The following is a 19,728-nucleotide window of genomic DNA, read 5'->3' as shown; positions in this document are numbered from 1 at the left end:
TCTAGAAAAGAAAATCCCAAACTATTTTGGATTTGAGTGAACTAGAGAATTCAATACCATAAAAGCCCCCACTCACAAACTAATGACAAGTAAAAGGCATTTCAGTTACCAAACACCTATTTCAATCTGACATCTAAATATCTGGTGTTAGATGGTTGCTGCTCTTTACAGACTGATCACAGTAATTTCACTCCTTTGTTGTTCACCAGGACCTCTCATTACATGCGCTGTGTGGATCTAAACCACATTGGAGGCTACCAGGCACCACAAAAAAAGAAAAGTTATTCCACCTCTGAACAAAACAGAATGCTTTACAAACATCAGCGAACGTTATCACAGCAGTCCTTTGGAATACTCCCACTTCACACATGAACAACAGGAAGCGCAGGGGAAGATTAAGCAAGTTGCCCACAGTCACATAAAGTCCATTTTCACAGCCAAGGAAGAAAGATTTTCTGAATCTCATTTTGGCCCTTTAATTACAAGACATTCTGTCGCTACAGTTTGGGGGTGGGGGGGTTCTGTTGTTGTTTGGTGGCTTGTTTGTTTGTTTCTACTAGTGAAGCAGAGCAACAGTTGAGTACACCAAACTTGAGGAAACAATGGGACTTACTGAAGGAATAGGACACCACAGTAAATGCCTTTATTTTCCAAAATAAGAAAAATTACCAGCACTGCCATCATGCTTAAGAGGAAACGTGTGTCAGTCAAGTACAGTCAGTGTAGGTTTTCCACTGCACCTCCTCAAACAACTTTCTCTCCAAGAAAACCACCGTATCAGTACTGAGCTGAAAAGATGAATGATCAAAACCATAATTCCACCAACTTTTCCTATTTCTCAGAGATCTGACATGCTAAAACAGTCCTCACGAGCCAGGCAAGCCCTATGTAGGTGACTGGAAGGACCACTGCACATCATTAGCAGGTAGTTTTGTAGCAGCAGGTCTTCCAATCCACTGACCACTTTCAGCACCTTTCCTAACCAAGAACAATAAAGTCCTTTTTATCCTGAAGCAAGGATCTTTCACAGTGAAGTACACATAAGCGTGTATACATGTCTAAGCACTTCCTTCTCAAACAGGTCCATTTTTATTTCCTTGCTTTAGAAAGCTGTCAAAATCTGCTTTTTACTAGTCCAATTCAGCTGCAATACATTCACAGCACTGGATCACTCGGGTGGGCTAGAACAGGGGCTGTGTTCATCCATATGCACACCAATGTATAAACACTCCAGAGGTCCATCCCAGAAGCAGAGTGATGAAGGAAAGGTGGCTGAAGCTTCAGCAGCAAGTGAATTCAGACGGGCAGCTTCTTCTGCATGTGCTTAACTGCTCCATGATGCCCAGGCTCTGGAATGCCAAATTACAGCAAGCCTGACTGAGCATCCTCTGCAAGTTGCACCAGTAACTAGAACTAAAGACTACAGAAACAAGGTTGCCTCCCATTTAAACAGAGCCAAAAAGCATAGGAAGAATATTCATCCCTTAATAACCAGCATTAGCATTTTCCCTGTTCAGTTCCCACAAACTCAAATTCCAACTTCAGAAACTGCAAGTTTCCAAATTGATCAACCTCAATAAATAATCTACTCCCTATACTCGTCCACTTGTAGCACCTGCAGATACCTGCCACACATACCCTTTGCCAAAGTGAGAGAAAACAGATCAAAAGTGGCTGCCACTGGCTTTACAAAACATCTAAGTCTGGGAGGAGGGGAAGTATCACAAACCTTCCAACTGCTAATAGTCAGTGACACTTCTTGTTGAAGTTCCAGAAGCAAAGATCCACGTAAAGGAAAAAAAGGTGTTTGGAACTTTTAACATGCCCCAGGTTTTTCAAATGGCTTCCAGAGAAAAGATTAGACAAAGATGTATTCATCTTGTCTACTCTAGGTCATTTACCACAATGGCAATAGGCAATCACGCTAGAACCAAGACCAGGTCCCAATTCTTTCTACAGTTTTACAATGAGAACATCTTAAAAACACACAAAAACTTAGATGCAGATTTCCACTTTCTTATCCTACCACGCTCACCCCCTCAAGTAAGACTGATCACATTTTTACTAACGGCTTCATTTAAATCATTCAATCCCACACTGCTGCTGCAGATGCTTTGTCCAGTGATCAAGAAAAAGATGCCAAATACTATTTCATCAAGGCCTTGTACAATCCTCCCCCATCACCCCAACAGAGTTATCAGCAACACTTCTAATTTCCAGGGAAAGTTTACCAACACAATAGCCAAATAATTCCCTCCAGAGGTTTCGAACCAGTCTCAGTTCAGTACACAAGGCCATTAATTACAAAAGTGCCGTTAGCATTAGCGGGAATCTGGTAGCTACAGCACTGGCAGAGTTAAGGCTACCTTCAGTATCTGCACGGAAAATCTATTTACTTAGAAGAAGTTACGCAACATCTCAGCTTCCTCTTTTCTTTACTATGGTAAAGCATGGGAACAGCAGGAATGCGGGTGGCGATGGCGAACAGGCATTTCACAGTCTCAAGCAGGGCACAGCTATCTTTCAAAAACAGACCTAAGCTGGAATTTGCCTCTAAAATCTGCCCAAACTTATGATACGCTCAAGCACCAATGCTTACTTAAAACTTAATTATTTCCAGAGAAAAGGCAATGTTATACAGTTAACCAATGCTGGAATCAACTGCATACCTTCAGCGTGAAGTCAAAATGTTTTTTAAAACCTGATCAATTTGATTTCGTTGGGCTTTTGGTTTTGTTCCCCTCCCCACCCCACCCACCACTCCAATATATCAGTCCACTTCAGGCCAAGTTATATTCCAAAATTCTCATCAAGATTTTAGTGTTATCAGGCATGCTCATTCAATAAGGTGGCAGTAAAAGTTTCAATTCTGCAAAACATTATTCTATTGCTCATTAAAAAACTAAACAAAACAAAACCAAAGAGAAAAATCACATGCTACCCAAGCTGATATATTCCATGGCACTAGGAAAATGGAGATATCAAAGAAAACATACTCATTACTCCTCTTTTAACTATGCTCTAAAGAGTCTACCTCGTATCTGTACTGAGACACTAATAATTGACAAAAAAAACCAAACAAAGAAACAAACGAACCCCCCCACAACTCCCAGAACTTGCTCTACTCAAAAAGAGGAATTATAGAAAGTCTCAGAGCAGTCACAGCAATCTTGACTGGTAAAATGTTTTCAAGGACTTGGATTTAATCATGTCATTTTCTTTTCCTCTAAGCATTTATTTAAAGTCATAGGTTGAATTATTTATGAACAAAAGTTAATTGCATTGAAATGCAGTATTGCCCTGTATTTACCTAACACCTTCTTCAGAACTCTAACTGCCTGCCACTAACCGGTTAAAATCTACAAAAAGTCAGTACAGAATCTAAGATAACATTTAACCATTTCTGCCATATTACTGCAGTTAACTTCCAAAATCTTGTTAAACACTGTGAATTCCCTTCATCTTGTGATCTGCTGTGTAAACTGTACAACTGTTTTTCCCGACTCTTATCATTACAACACGTGTCTCTATTTAAAAAAAAAAAATATATATATATATATCCAGGATAAGAATAGCTCACTCACAAAATAATTCCTTTGAATAATTAAGTTTTGACTCCTTAGTTGTAATTAATCAATATTTGAGTAGTCACATCACAGAGCTTCCCTATCCAAGGTTCTTCAAAATTTTCTTAACTGTCACAGGATCTTGAAGATCAACGACTTGCATGCATAAGGCTGCATTCACACTCTTTGCAAGGTGTAAAATGTAAGCTCAAGGGTACACTCATATAAATATACTGCACATCTATAAAGTGTTAATCTTAAGTCGGCAAGGCCGTATGACAGAAGTAACTATTATAGTGCATGACTGCTCCTCAGCATTTTCCAAGTCCCCCATTTCCTTAAAGCAACTCACTCACTCGTCACCTGCCACGACAAAGAGTAGAGAGAGGATTTCACAAATACCTCTGTGGCTTGCGCATGGTGATAACACACCAGGAAAGATGGATTTTCATTTTCTCATCAAGTTATTAGATTAGGTTTACATGCAGGTTTAAATGCCCAGGAGGAGTCTGCCACCTGTCCTAAACTTAATTAGTCAGGAATGTCTGCATGACAAGAGCAGATACTTCAGATGTTTTAGAGTGACCACAAGCAAACATCCAAATAATCACCAACACAACTTCAGTGATGCCAAGAACGAAGCACTAAGCACAGCTCTCTGTGAAACAGCCCGAGTTTTATTAATGGAGCACTTCATACTTCCCAAACACACAGCTCGCATTAGCTGAGCACCTATAAAACCAGAGAATCAACTGTGTAAAGTCTGCAACTGAGTTAAGGAAATGAAGAGCACCAGCTTCTTCATGAAAAGACGGGTGCATATTTACACATTATTTGGGGGGAAAGATGAAGGCTCAAATCCTGTAAGGCTTTTCCTCAGCTTTGTTCTTGTTCTGTTTACCATAGCACCACATGTAAGATTTTCATATTTTCATACATCCCCCCCCTCCCCCCTCCCCATTCATGCAGAACCCAGTGCAGCAGATTTAGGGAAAAAAACACACTTCCATTTAAAAAGGCAAACACATCCATGTTCAAGTATATTTCACATTTATCATCTTGCTAAAGGCTAAACAACCCCCCCCTTAAAACGTTAATTAGAATTTTATCTGTGTAGGTACTTAACAACTACTGACACAGATGGGAGCAAGTGAATACAATACAGAGAATTCAGTTATCCATCTCCTTACGTTGCCATTGGCACATAAATTTGTCTCATTAGCAGGGGCTACTTAGTTCGTTGTAGTAAACAAAGCTGCCGATACGATACGGCAGCCTCGCATACTTTTCATTCATTCACATATTTTTCTTTATAGACTTCTAGCATGTGCCATAGAAGAGCCGAATGTTAAAACATTCTTGGAGTGTCACAATATGTAATACAATAAAACAGATTACAACCATACCTTTCTTTCACAGCAGTGGTGCCAAGCACAGGTACACTGTAGCAATCAATTTGTTCTGCAGACAGTAAGGCTTTCATAGAATACTAATGCAAAATCTCTTTTCTTTCTCCTTCGACTTGACTCCCCAATGCCCAGGTCCCGACCAATACAAGGAGGAGGGCAGAATGTCTTCTGCTGAGATAACCACAACTACTAATCAAGTATATGTGTACAAGGGCACAGGATTAAACCTCCACCAGGCTTGACTCGGGCACTGAGAGCAGCTAAACACATGCACAGCAAGGTCAGAATTAAACACGTACACACGCACGCGCATCTACTTGAGTGAACTAATTTATCACACTTTACCACTGACGGTTTTTTACCTCAGGGGAGTAAAATTATATCCTGGTGAACTGACGAGGTTCAGACACAACAGCTTCCAACAACAAATCAGATCTCACAGAAATGGGAACCGTGCTCCTAGGTGAACACTCCTCTCCCGGCTTCACAGGCTGTTTCAGAAACTCGGCGTGTGTCTGTAGGGGTGTGCATGTGTCTGTACACACATGTGTGTACCTGCACACATACGCACACATGCACGCGTGCAAGATGCACCATTAGGCATTGACTAAACAGGAACGACAGCATTAAAGTTCAAAAACAGGCAATAACTCCCTTTGAAAGAGTTTTCTTTTTGATTACATTTATCTTTACCTCTTAACATAATCAATCTATCAAGTCTAATTACTCCAGAAGAAAGCATTTTATTATTGTCTAACATAACAAATGTCAAACAAGCTGTTCATTTACCTTGAAGTTTATTAGCATAGAAATGCAACATGAAGATGCTCTCAAAATATTGTCACTTGTATTCAAAACATTTTCAAAAACCCACTTAGCAGTTTTTTATTGCCTGGCATCGCTGGATACTGTATTAGTTCTTGAAATAGGCATGGCATTATCTTAACTGTATTGCCCTTGAGCTAATACAAGACTTTTTCTTTAAACATTCAATTTAGATTCAACTTTTCTTCTCAGTTGTCTTTATTTAAGCACTTTTCCCACATTCCAGGCAGCCGCACACATGTGGATACATGTGTTTTCATAAGGGTTCACACACGTGCATTTCAAGTAGGAATGAAATGTGAAATTCTGGATTTGAAAAGCAGGGATTTTTCCTCCTCCTTAAGTTCTGCTCTGTCATGCACCTTCATGGCATTTTCCTTACAGTACATGCAGATGTACATTTTCCAAAAACATCGAGATGAACCCTATAAATTATCATCGGTGGGGTTTTAACACCACCGCTTTTGCACGTGATCTGTACCGAGAAGAAAACACTGTACAAATTCTCCCCAAAATAACCCCAAAAATAACGTTTGGCACTTTACTTAGAATAAATTAGCAAAGTATTTTTGAAATACCAGTGGCTTTGCACAGACACCAGGAAAAAGCAGCATTAATCAATACTGATGAGTTTGTCCTTGACATACTGACCGTGTCATCGGGCTATTGTCATGTGATATCATGTCATTTCCCCACCTGGCTCATGACCTTGTCCTTTAAATGACCCAAAGCTTCCCTCAAGTAGCAGGAGGCCCCTCCCCGCTGTCTCAGCAAGGTCGAACGGGTCAGCGTGTCCTCATCTATAATCCACCACCATTTGTCAGCAGGGAGGCTGGAGGAGGCAGGCTTGCTACAAGGGGAGAATGCCCAATTAGGCAGCTGTCACACAAAGCATAGGCTGCAAAATTATCCCCTGTCAAAAGAAAGAGCAGCTGCGGGTGCCAATTACAGCAACCTTTCAACCCTTTAGGTACTGGAAACTACACAGAAGTAAATGAAGTACAATTAGTGATAACAAATCGATGAATTAGGACAGTAAATTAGAAATTACTAGCAGGTGAGCTTAGGTCTCCCATAATATTAAGGGCACAGCACACCCCAGGCAAGGGCAGGAACATACAGATTTCACAGAGCACATCCGTTTCCTCCTATCCATCTTTCTTGCATGGAGCCTGTTTCACTCCATCGTTTTCTTCTCACAAGCCTCATCCAAGCCAGATAGTGCAGGGAAAGGAAAAGCAGCAACCCAAAGAAGAAAGAAGTTGTAGCGCATGATCTTCCCTCTTTATGCTGGCAAATGCAGTTTCCTTCTTAGAAGGAGTCCTCCGGGCCAGCACAATCTCTCTCTTAGTTACCATACTCCATTTCAGCTTGACATTTGACATTTGCTGGCCTCATGTTCCAGCTGAACAAGATTTACCCCAGGGAAAAAAAAAAAAAAAAAAAAAAAACAAACACCAAAAACAACGAACAAAACAAGAGCAAAAACAACAACGTGATAAACTCTCAGTAAATTTTACGTCATTTACACTTGAAAACTTAAATCTCATGTAAGTGCTAGACTTTTGATTAGAGGGGGAAGACTTAATTCTCCGCATTTCAGTTCTCTGATGCATCATGCAGTACTATCTCCGGGCGTACAGAGCCCTAAGTTTGCCAGTAAAGTTTCTGTTCAGTGCGCTATTTCTGGCCTTTTTTCCCCTTGGTAAACAATTTCCAAATATTTTTTTGCTCCTCACTATTTTCTTAAGCATCCAACCTGGAAAGTTACTGTGTGCTGGAATCACAGGGCACATCCCACAGATCCCGGTAAATCTGGCTTCTCCTCCAGCAGGCCAGGCTGGACCCCACAGCAGGAGTGACCAAAGCCCAAGGGTGAGGCACCTCACCATCCCCCAGGCATTTACAGACCAGGGAGTCTAGAAAACCAAGTAAGGAAGAAAAAAAAGCCAAAACAAACACCAAAAAAAAGGATAAGATTAAAAGGATGGATAATTAACATACAACCACCTCAGACCATGGGTAAGAGATGCACCAATGCCTTTAATATTTAGGTGCTCCGAGTCTAAGAAACAAACAAATCTGAGGAACAAAATTCACATTCCAAGACACCATCTCCTTTCCAGCCAGCTCGCAATCATTTCAAACTAAGCAAAGTTGCCATTTATCTTGTCAATTCTCTCCTTTCGTTCCCCATTCCCTAATCTGAAATCCACCTTCTTTATATTCTTATTTATGCCTTGCAACCACATTGAGTACTGAGGACAGTTGTCCAGATTTCTCCCAGCAGCAGTTCTGAAATAGTACCTCTATACTTGCACCGTAATTCATACATGTACTCACGCATACACACATATTTATGCTAATACAGTCACCAAAATATGAAATGTGGTGGAAATGCAGTCACTGATCTCCAAGAAGCAATTTCCTGTGGCTATGTCTTGATCTCTAGCCAGCGCAGAATGTTTCACTGTTCAAAAAAAAAGAACTAGTAATACTCTTGGTTTCATAACTCTGATAAGGGAAAGCATAATACAACCCTAACTATAAATAGACATTAAAATGTTCATTTAACAGCAGTTGCAATAATGCTCATCAAGTTTGATATTTTCTTTGGAGTAGCATATGGAAACCGTAGAGTACTGAAAGAGTTAATGTGTTTAGAATTCAGTTTCCATCATACTTGGGTGACTATCTCTTTAAATAATTTAAATCCTCTCCATCAACTACAAAGCTGTTTTGAAGCCATTTAGCTTTGTTCTTTACATGTGTTCTAATTAAGAAATGACCTTGTCATCACACACACCAGAAATCCTGGATTATTTCCTGCAGCAAAAATCTACGAAGCCAAAAAAAAAAAAAAAAAAAAAAAAAAAACGACGAAAAGAAAAAAAATACACTTCTTCCTTTAGTGAGGAGCTGAGGAAGTTGTTGGTTGGCTGAATGCTGAAGCAGTTTCACCGCATAATTTTTGTGTGTGTGTGTGTTGTTGAATGTCACAGGGCGGGTTAGCGTGACCTTGAGCTGCATCAGCAGCACAGCAAGGGTCGAGATGCCTGCAGGCGCCCTTGTACTGGATTTGCAAGACAAAAACCTTCAAACTGGCTGAAGGACATCTTAAATCTCTTCAAAGGTTTTCCGAACTAATCTGGGCTGCTCTTAGCCGGATCTGTGCCAGTGTGAGAGGCAAAATTAAAAACAAGGTCTTTGACAGGATGTTGTCTCCTCTTAACCCTTCCCATGCAGGAGGCAGTGCATCGCAGCGATCAGGGGATACTTTAATAAGCCACAGAGAGGAGCACGGTTCATTCTTTCATAACGCAATTATGTAAGCGATCATCTACCAGGAACGGTGCTGTTATTAATACTGAACACTCAGCCAGCTCTCCACGCCGCCATCCCCATCCCTGTCCTGCACCCAGGTGGTGTCCGGCTGGCTGTGAGCACTGCAGTGACACCCCTGCGCCCCGCAGGGCTGCGGTGGGACAGAGGGGTCCCTGGCGGCGCCCCACGCTCCCAGACCCTCCACAGATACCCCGGGTGAAGATCATTTTTCCGAGTAAAAGCGGTAGCACCTACCACGGCAAGTTGTGTGTGAAGCCAAGACAGGTAAGAGGAGGAGGAAGGTCAGGAACATGCACAGGGCTGCTCTGGCAGGCATCGGGCACGTTTTATGAGAATTCAAAAGTGTCCACTCCTCGTCTTAACCTGTGATTTCCTTCTCAGTCATCCTGAGCCAAGAAGGAAGTAGAGGAAGGGATATTAATATGCAACAGGCCTACCAAAGAGTTTGAGAGCATGACTGTACGCACTGGCGAAAAACAAATAAATAAATTCATCGCCCAGCCTGGCTGCTTTTGACTGCTCATCATCTGACAAGTGGCACAGAGGCTTTCTAAAAACTTGAGCAAGCACGTAGAGACAACCTCTAGGAAAGGCCCTAGAACACATGGTTACTCTATGAAACCACAAGTTTACCCAATGGATTTGGCAGCATTAATAGAATACAACTATCAGTGCATCAAAGGGACAGCCGCTTTCTTCAGAAACTTATTTGTGCACAGAACCTCCAGCTCCAGTAAGTTTGCCAACCAGGAGCAGCCTTCAGTACACTCAGTTAGAAAGTATTATGGATTCCCACACGTGAGAGTGGAGAAAAACCATCGCCACCATCTCCTTATCGGTTTTAGTGGTCATGTTACTGGTCAGATTTAAACTACCACAATTCCAGAAAAAGAAAAATACCACCAAATGGGTTAAAATAACCTTAGCTTAATCAACAGGAGCCAGCATTGCACTTCGGAACTGTCTTTACTATTTCTAGGATATCCGCCAGGCAAGCCCTTGAGGAGAAGGGGAAGAAGCAGCCACTCATACCAGCAGAGGGTGTTGTGATTCTTCTCTGGTTGAGCACTGAGGGCTTGTTTAGTCTGGTTTTGTGCAGTCATTTTTTAAAGTACTATAGTCTATTAGACACGAACAGCACACATTTAAGTTTACTGGAGAAGGACACGGCTTTGGCAGTTATGTCACAATTGCTATAACACTACCCTCCACCTCCGACTACAACAGATTCACTCCTCACTCCCAAGAACCATGGCTCTTCTCCCAAAATACCCTCCTTCTTAGGAGGCTTTAACAATTTTGTTAAGTTTTCAGTAATACTGATGGTGCCTTCTGTATTAGCAGAGGAGGAACTCACACCACAGAGCTGCTTTTCCACAGACTTACCAAGGTTTACAAAATATTTGTTATGCTTGGACAGAGGGCCACAGCATTCCTGCAGCACCGGGATGTCAGAACAATCCCTGGGGTTACTCAGAGAGGTCTCAAGGCTTGCTCTGCCCTAGGGACCTGGCTGGCCTCTGCTCTGCAGCTGTAGGGCAGTGGGAGGCTGGAGGTGGCACAACCCCGTGTGCCATCATCACCACCTCGGGGCCTCTGGCAAATGGAGATTGAGCAGATCCACACATGTGAGTTCATTGATCTCTGCATAAATGTGGCCTTTTTGTGGCCTTTGAATGACAGGACACCACATAGGCCGCCAACTGTGGTTTAAATAAAAAAAAGTTTGGTCATTCAGCCTATTACACAATTTTGCAGTACTGGGTCCTACACTGTTTCCTAGAAAACACTCTGAGTTCACCCCAGAGTTACCAGGAAGAGGGATTAGGAGAGACCAGTTTAAGAAGTTCACATTGTAACATGTTAGCCTAGCAGAAAATACTGAGAAGTATTTTCACAGTATGCACAGCTGACCACGACGCCACATCCGCGGTTTCTTAAGTTTATCCAACATCTAATGTGACAAAAATATACTGTGGGTTTTCCAAACATCAAGTGTTGTGAAAACTCCAAAAACAAAAACAAAGAACTCATATTGCAATGTTGCAGCTGAGCAGGGAGATTTAAAGACACAACAAAAGCTTTCAAGCCAGGTAGTCATTGCTGCCAAGTATGGGACACATCGCGTGGGCCTGCCAAAAGTAGAAGCCAAAAGCCAAAAACACAAATTAGCAGCTTTCTTCCAGGGTCACAACAGTCCAGCGAAAACTTTCCAAATCAGGCTGTCCTAAGAATGTCAGGCAGAAGCCGGGAGGGCAGTTCTGCAGCACCTAGCCATGACCTGGAACCTAGAGCAGCAACCTGCATCCCATACGCTCAAAACACAGCCACTGTAACAGTGTCACATCTGTTAGGTCAGCCAGTCATTCATTTCTAACCATCTGATAAAAACGGTCTTTGCAGCTACCATTTCTCATGGCCAGCAAGCGCAGAGAAGCAGCGCTCCCACTTGGCTCCCTGCACAGACGTGCTCACGCAAGCACGTGTGAGCCCTGCAAGACAGGACCAGCATTTTACAACACAAGCACAGACTGTCTGTCTGCACAACCTTATTTCTGCCATTTTCGAACTCCTGATTCTGACCATACAATGTTAATGTTCTTTAAGCATAAAGCAGTTCATATGCAGCGCACTTCTGCACAGGGGGAAAAAAGAAAAAAAAAAAGAAAAAAAAAAGAGGAGAAAGATGGTGGAATTTAATGTATTCTCTTCCCACCTAGACCCCATTATTAAATAAAACCGTATCTGTTAAAGCAAAAACACTTTTGACTAAACATTCTCTTGGGAGTAAACATGGATACTCCCATCAGTACTGGTACTAACAAGGAACAGCTGAAAAACTGTCCTGTGCCCACATCACCCGATGTTGCTGACCTTACTTCCCAGCAGCATCCAAAGCAGCCCTTGGTCTAGAACCACACATGGGACTTTCCTACAGAGATGAGCTGTAAATTATGCTTCTCATTATTATTAAGTTCTGTTACACTATTTATGAGCTAGCTATAGAGTAAAGCAACGACAATTTTTTTAAGTGCATATTAGGTAAGGGGGGGGTACTTATTTTAAGCTACTTGACTAAAGAGAAAATTTGATAAATTGCTCTTCATAGTGCTAATAGACGAATGTATTAGCACTAATATAGTAAAAGCGTGTTTTCATGAAAAAGAAAGCATCACCAGATACAAACTAAGTACTGAAATAACAGCTAAAGCATTAGCACAGATAAATCTTAGAATGGTTATACAGAAAAACACACCAAAATGAAAATTAATACTATTATGAAACATTAGGTGCATCTGCTTAATTGTCGGTACGAATTCTACCCATCTAAACTAAAGTCACGGAAATCAGAAGTAAAGAAAAGGCAGAGAGGCCTTATTATTAGCGTAGTAGTTTCAAGTATACTTAATATAGCTAGCGGTCTTATACTAGCATGTAATATACTACTTATACTAGTATGAAATACTGATTTCTTATACTAATATAAGTAGTGTATTATAATTGCTGCTTAATAGTAACAGTTAAGGGCAAGAAGTAGTGAATAATGTAGGTAAGTGATCAAATACAGTGTTTCTTTTCCATGGGGGAGAGGGGCAAGAAGAAGGCTTAATAGATTATCAGTGTTTATACAGTTAGAAAGGAAATAACCTTATTCTACCGAGATCTCAGTTAATACCCAGGCATCTTCTGCACTTCGCTAGTAAAACCAGATGTTTAATTTAGGTCTCCCAACAACTCTTGAACACTCACAGCAACAATCCTCTGCAAATATTTTGTCGGAAGTGGTAACTTCCAAAGCTGGGGACACCTCTCCACAAGACGCACCTCCAAAAAGCAAGGCTGACTGCTTGCACAGATAGCAGCACTCTTCTTTTTTTTTGGGGGGGAGAGGGGGTCATTTCCTGCTTCAGGCATCTAAGATACCCATCTAAGGACATTATCAACACTTCATATTACATACACTCATGAATACAGTTTATTCTACTATTTAACTTGTGTCCTGATCACAAATTACATGAGCATTCGCAGAAGAAAAAGGGCTGTATCCAGGTTTAAGATTGTGTTTTGCTGAATCAGGGCCCTGAACCTTACTGCAGGTTTTTCTCATTGCTGTGCCAGTTTATTTTATTCAGTACAAAGCCACCAACAACCTTTGAGTTCTTCTGCTCAAGGTCATTTTTAACATTCACAAGCACAGCTTTTTGGCTGTCTGCAGAAGAGAGAATTTTTTAAAGTGCATTTCAGAGCAAAGTAATGTCTGGAAACATCTTTACATGGTGAAAAACATCCTTTAAAGCTGCCTTAATCAGTTGTCTCTTAATAATTCTACATGGTTACCTTTATTACCATGGCTCTAATTTAGCCTTCAATCTCTGCAGCCACCCATATCTGGAAGGTATAAACATGATGTAACAAAAATAAAAATCACTTTCAACTCCAGCAATCTCCAAGTCTAAGCCACAGCTCGCACTCTTAGCCTTTGAAGACATCCAGCATAGTCAGGTCCTTGAACTCCTTCCCCTGCTCTGCCAGACACAATCTTTTCCACATTTGTACTTAAAAGGGGGGTGTGGTGGGGAGCTAATTACATTCAACAATAATTTGCAATATTAAAAAAAATCCACAAGTTGGTTTATATTATGTTTTGTAAAGTTAAAGAAGATTCCGTATTCCTCTCTTTCATTACCCCAACCAACCTCCTTAGGCTTCTGTATCACTTCATCCTTATAATTAAGGATGTGGGATTGAGGAGGCAAAAGTAAGCACTGATTTTACACCTTTTATTACGCTGTATTAATTATTAATAATATTTTGTCAGCACTTGATTGCTGAAGAAATATCACAAGCCTGGGCAAAACAAAAAAATCAACAGTTTTTTTTGTTTTTTTTTTTTTTTAAACAAATACATCGGTCTCTGTATCATCACAGAAATACTATTTTGCCAATATTCACCTCCAAATACTCTTGTTTAGAGTACTTAAGAGTACTTTCTATTGTCTTTGGAAATCTCAGGTATCATTACACAGCAATACTGATTACAGAAAAGATAGCTAGTTATGGAAAGTGAAAAACTGGAAGTGTCTAGCAGGCAAGCATCTTTTGTATACATGCACTTTATTTCCACGTGTGCACCTGTGTTAGACATGCATACCTTATCCTGGTACCCCAGGCCATTTTGAGAAGAGAATAAGAAGCTGACAACCAGATATGCCCAAGAGAAGCATGAATTACACTTGCACGGTTCCAGCAATGATCACACTGTAATAGCCTTGCCATGTGTCCAACAAAATAGCTGCAGCCAACAGTAGTCAGCAGTGATTCCCGGTTATCAAGGCTGTTTGGGTCCTCAGTTGCCAACTGCATTTCCTCCTCCCAAACACGCTTTGGTTTATCTTCAGTGATACTAATTGCTAGATCATACAGTGACTCAAACCCCTCCTGTTCTTCAGCCAGCAAGAGTGTCAGAAACCCACCTACCACATGCATTCTCTTACTGTTTTGTTATTTCACTTCACAGCATTCTTTAGGATTGCAGGTGCTTTGCCTTATACTCAAGCCAGGGATTTCCACTTTACTGCTGTATATCTAAGTTTGCAACATATTAGGCTCCCCTTTCTTTTTTCAACCTTAGAAATCCAAATGTTTATGAATCTCTAGTACCTTTGGAAGTTTTAGACCTCGTATCTCCTACCATGTAACTCTGAAGCGGTATCACATCTCCATTAAAGTCAACAGAAACTTTAGTAAGAGCAAATGAGATTTATCCTGTTCCTAGTCAAAGCCAGGGCCGTAAGCCTAGGTATGGGCCAAGTCATCAGAAGAAGCAATGCTTTTAAATTAAAAAAAAAAAAAAAAAAAAAGGGGGGGGGGAAATAACAGTTCTTAAGCAATTATCCTGAACCATTCTCCTCCCTTTCTATGAAAGGTTAGATAGACCCTTTTAGAAACAAAGCCTCTCATTTCTCTTGTAGTAAACAAACTCTCAGCCCAAACACACTGCTTTTATAAAATGAATGTACAACACCTCCATACCCATAACCATTTTTTAAGCTACAGCAGATCTTGCCAAACTCCTGGGTTAGGAAAATATGGAGCACACTAAAATTGTTCTGCTTTTTCAGAAGACACATTAAGTTTGTAATTAGTGCACACCACAAAACATAACTCCAGTTTCTCTAAGTGTGAAACAGTCCGTTCAAGTTTGTCTAATTCTTGATGTTTTAGCAGTAGTACAAATATCCCCACCACCACTCTTCAGGTTGATTGATTTAGAGAATCAGAAATATGAAGCTTTCACAGGTTTTATAAATGCACCCTAAGATTTCAAAACATTTACAAAACCTTTGCACTTTTCACTTACTTTCATTTATGGATGACTAACAGTATGTGTGTGTGTGCCAAACACAGACATGAAATGCATTCTTCAGAAGGCATAAATCTACATAAAACCACAGATTTGCTAAATTAAAATACCTTGATAACCATTATTTTCCTCAAACAAAACCAAAAAGCAACTTACAATTAACTTCTTCAGCTTTCCAAACTTGCATTAACATCACAAAAAATGATTTCAGCTACTAGAAACGTATATAACATCCATAATCATGAAAAATAACATTATTCCATTATTTCACCTTCCCTGCTGTACAAGTGAACAACTACTGAGAAAGTGCAGATAAGCAGAAATGCAATATTGGGAAAAAGCAAACCGAGTAGCAATTTCAAAAAGATAAAGGAGGTGGAATGTTTTGGTTGCTACTCTAAATATAATTTACATCCTTTATAAAAGTTGTATACATAAATATCAGATGTCCTTCTACAGGTGTTTCATCTTTCAGTGCATAATGGATCAGCCATATTAGGGAGAGAAATGACATAAAACCTTAAACCCTTCCTCCTCGCAATGTTTTGCATATGATCATTAACAAGCATCAATTAAAGCATCACCAATCAACAAAGCATTGACCACTGAAAAAAATAAAAGGACCCAATCTATTTGGTCACAAGAGCAAAATTAACATTATAGCACCCACCCAAAAGCATAAGATAACTGACAGATCACACAACTGTACACAGAGTTGACCTACACAGATGGCTCCACGTCGTGGATCCCAACATTATCCAAAGGATCTCCCATGCTCATGAAGCAGCCTTCTCTGCTCTGTTGCATTCACCATCAGAATGTAAAGAACAGATGAGAAATACCTGTGCAAAGAACCTTGTGGAAAATTTCCTTCCCTTAATTCTCTTCTTATGTATGAGGTTTTCCACAGCAGGCGCAGTTTGGCTCTGGAATATTCATGCTCACTACCACCCAACATCAAGGTTCATTTCTCCGTGAAAGAGTCTCCGAAGGATAATAAAGTAAAAGCCTGAACACTTGCAAGCAGCATGTAATAATGCAGAGAAGCAGTAAAGATTACTCCCGCCCTAAGCAAAGGGAATAAATAGATAATAATGGAAAAGAAACTACTAAGATCCTCCAAAAGCCTCTACTCAAGAACAGAAAAAGAACCTGGTCTTTAAACATAACCACCAACGCCTCATTTACGTGTCTTTCAAGGCAAGCAGAGTCAGGAATTCATATAAAACTTTTTTTTTTTTTTTTTTTTTGGCAATCCAAACCATAATGCCCCAGCTGCAACTTGCTGGCCACATCCAAACCACTGTAATGATTTACCTGCCCAGCCCCCCACTCCTTGCTGTCCTCCCCAATAGCTAATTAGATATAGGAAGGAAGCTGGCAAGGGCCAGGGGAATTCTCTCACACCTGATTTCCCATCGCTGTGTTTCATAAAAACCTGCAGCCTCCTCTCTATCAAAAAAACGAAATTATCCAGGAGTGATGGTGCTCACATAACTGTCATACGCATGTTAACAGACAGAAGTTTTGCTCCGTGTCCGTAGTATGACTAGTCCTGTGTCAGCAAGACTGCGTATTACCCATACGTTCCTGTTACAACACATACATGCTGCATCCCCAGTCTTCTGCAGCCCAGACCCTCTCCTGGAGAGGTTGGGCACTAGTTCTCCAAATCAACAGGTTTCACACCAATCCAGGCAACAAATGCCTTAAAACTGGGATGAGTTTCTTCCTTCCAAAACATGCACAGTTCACTGAGGAAGGTTCTCCATGCTCACCGAGTAACATTTAACTGTAAATTGAGAGTGATTGCTAGCTGCCACCACAACTCGATCAGGGCATGCATACTAATGCTCTTGGACTGCTGCCATATTATCCATACATGTTTTATTATAGCTCATCTCCTTAATGTGAGAGACATTTATCTTTGATTCTTTCAAAACGAGAAAGGAAAAAAAAAAAATCCACCCTGATACCGTAGAACTGGTTTTAGACAGTACAGACTATTTAAACTGGGTCACTGTAAGCTCTTCAAGCAGATGTTTCTTTGTCATCAAATACCAGTAACAGGACTGAGTTATTCTGTGCCTTATTAACAAACTTTTCTGAAATGTAAGGGTTAGAATTTCTAGTAACAATCAGGTAAGCTTCTAGCCACAGCTTTTTCCATTCATCAGCAGGAGGTTCCAAAAATAAATATAAGGAAAATCATTTTGCCTATGGAATCATACTCTCTATTTTACTGAACCTTATAAACAAGCACGTAGATTGGTAAGTACAAGGACAACAGTGACTGAACCTAAGCAGAAGAAATCTAATCACAGGGCTATTAGTCATGAGGTGTGTGTGTATGACAGATGGATGACAGTACAAACACAAAACTTGCAAAATTGAGTCCACAAACTCAAGAGCAGATGAATGATGACGACTAACAAAAGCGAAAAAAAAAAAATAAATTTCACACCAGCCAACCATCCTCAGAAATACAAAGAACTTCCCATTTCTTAGGTAGACAGTAAAATCAAGGAATGCAAATAAGTGAGAAAAAGCATTGTTTCAAGAACCATGAAGGCTCACTGGTATATGGTTTTGCAACAAAGCTACTAGAATGTATTCTGTTATTTTAAAAAAATAAAACAACCCCTTTCCAATAGGGTTTTTTTGGTATGAACTGTATGAGATGTCCCACAAGAACATAATTCATTCTAGAAAGCTGAGTATCAGTGGTGTAGGGGAAACAAAACAAAACAAAACAAAACAAAAAAAAAAAAAAAAAACAAAACAAAAAAAACCACAAAACCCTAAACACCCAACCAAAAGGTATACTTAAAATTAACTTGAACGATTACTCAAAAATTTACCATCCCACATGGAAACAGGATTTACTAGTCTTTCATAATGGTAAACAACACATACAAAATTGTTTAATCCAAAAACAACTTTCCACTTCTGAGTTGTTTGAAACAGGAACTAAATCTAATAAAATGCTTTCAATTTAAATGGCTTCTAAAGTCACACTTTCTTACAACCACTAATATGACTTATACATGTCACACTGTCATTTACCAACACAGAAACACCGGTTATGTTACACACGTTATATAGACCACATACAAGAAAAATGGCAGGAAAGGGCCAAAACCTCTGACTAGTTTCCTTCTGTACCTAGGGTTGAGCTTCTCCATCATAGCAGTTAAGGCTTCAGTTTCTAAGTAGTAGTTTTCAGAAGTTCACTAAAAGCACAATACAAACCTGGACATGGGTTTGAGCTCTGGTTTCTGGGTCTGTCACCACATGGCAGAAATGGGTGAGCTCTTTTACAAGCTGCCCATGGCATTTACTCTCTCCTACCTTCTTCTCTGCTCCTGCTCCCCCCACTAAGTTTGTTGCCAAAAAAAAAGTAGATAGGACAAAGTATCCCCATGCTCTCTTTAAACACAGTTCAGAAGTTTAGAAGTTTTAACAAGTAATACTGAACTTGATCATGTCCCCATAAGAGATTTTTTTCCTTTAGTCAGATGTAACACGTCATAACCGTTAGTTTCGTGCATGTACAGAAAACCACTAAGCAGGCAGTCTCCTACTGCACACTCTCAAAATAAGACTCATTTTAAGAAAAAAAAGTTCTCAGCAGTGCAAAGCTCGATGCATGTATGATGGCTTTACATGGAGAAAGATGCAAAAGTTTTTAGTTATTTCTAACAGTGACGTTCTTCAGCCAGAGCACTCCTGTTGCCCTGTGTGATGTCTGTGACAGAGCCAGGGAGGGCAGGAGGCTGAACACCGCCGTTCCCTGGAGAAGGGAAGGGTTGTTCCCTGGCGAGGGAAGCTTCACCAGATGATGGAAGCTGCTTCCCGCAGAGGCTGGCAGGCGCAAGAGGTCAGACATGAGGTCTGCTGGTCCACCCCTCCAGAGCAGCTACCAGCACAGCTGAGCACCTGGGTTCTGCTCGTGTAACCCTCTTCTCTTGGAACAGCCAAAGAGAAAAGCAGAAACCAAACTCCAAAGTTTGTTTTCCGTCACATTCTATCTTGCCCAACAAAGCTTTTGCAATGGGCATACATAGCTGCAAATCCTCTGATGAAACTCCAATTTTGCCACACCACACTTGGCTTTTCATCACCAAGTTCCATGTCTCCCGCTCCATCCCTGTTGCCCCCCCAAGTTTCTGGAAAAGTTTGCTCTTGGAGAAGGTATGAGAGGGAGTATATTTTAAAT

The 19,728-nt window shown here is 40.6% G+C and overlaps 1 protein-coding gene across 11 annotated transcripts in view; it reads right to left on the bottom strand.

The window, feature by feature from the left end:
• NRIP1 (nuclear receptor interacting protein 1) overlaps nucleotides 1-19,728 on the bottom strand; it is an 84,791-nt gene that overhangs the window by 32,476 nt on the left and 32,587 nt on the right. The window contains exon 1 of one of the 11 annotated variants that reach the window (XM_080374504.1): nucleotides 6,452-6,469. The exons of 9 other annotated variants lie outside the window; for them this stretch is intronic. The gene's annotated coding sequence lies outside the window, so the exon portion shown is untranslated. One more of the 11 variants, XM_080374502.1, reaches the window with a different exon arrangement.

This window comes from Falco punctatus, assembly GCF_963210335.1.
Source record: "Falco punctatus genome assembly, chromosome: 2".
Taxonomy (NCBI): Eukaryota; Metazoa; Chordata; class Aves; order Falconiformes; family Falconidae; genus Falco; species Falco punctatus.
The sequence above is the reverse complement of the archived record's forward strand: the minus strand, read 5'-3'. Positions and strand labels throughout refer to the sequence as shown.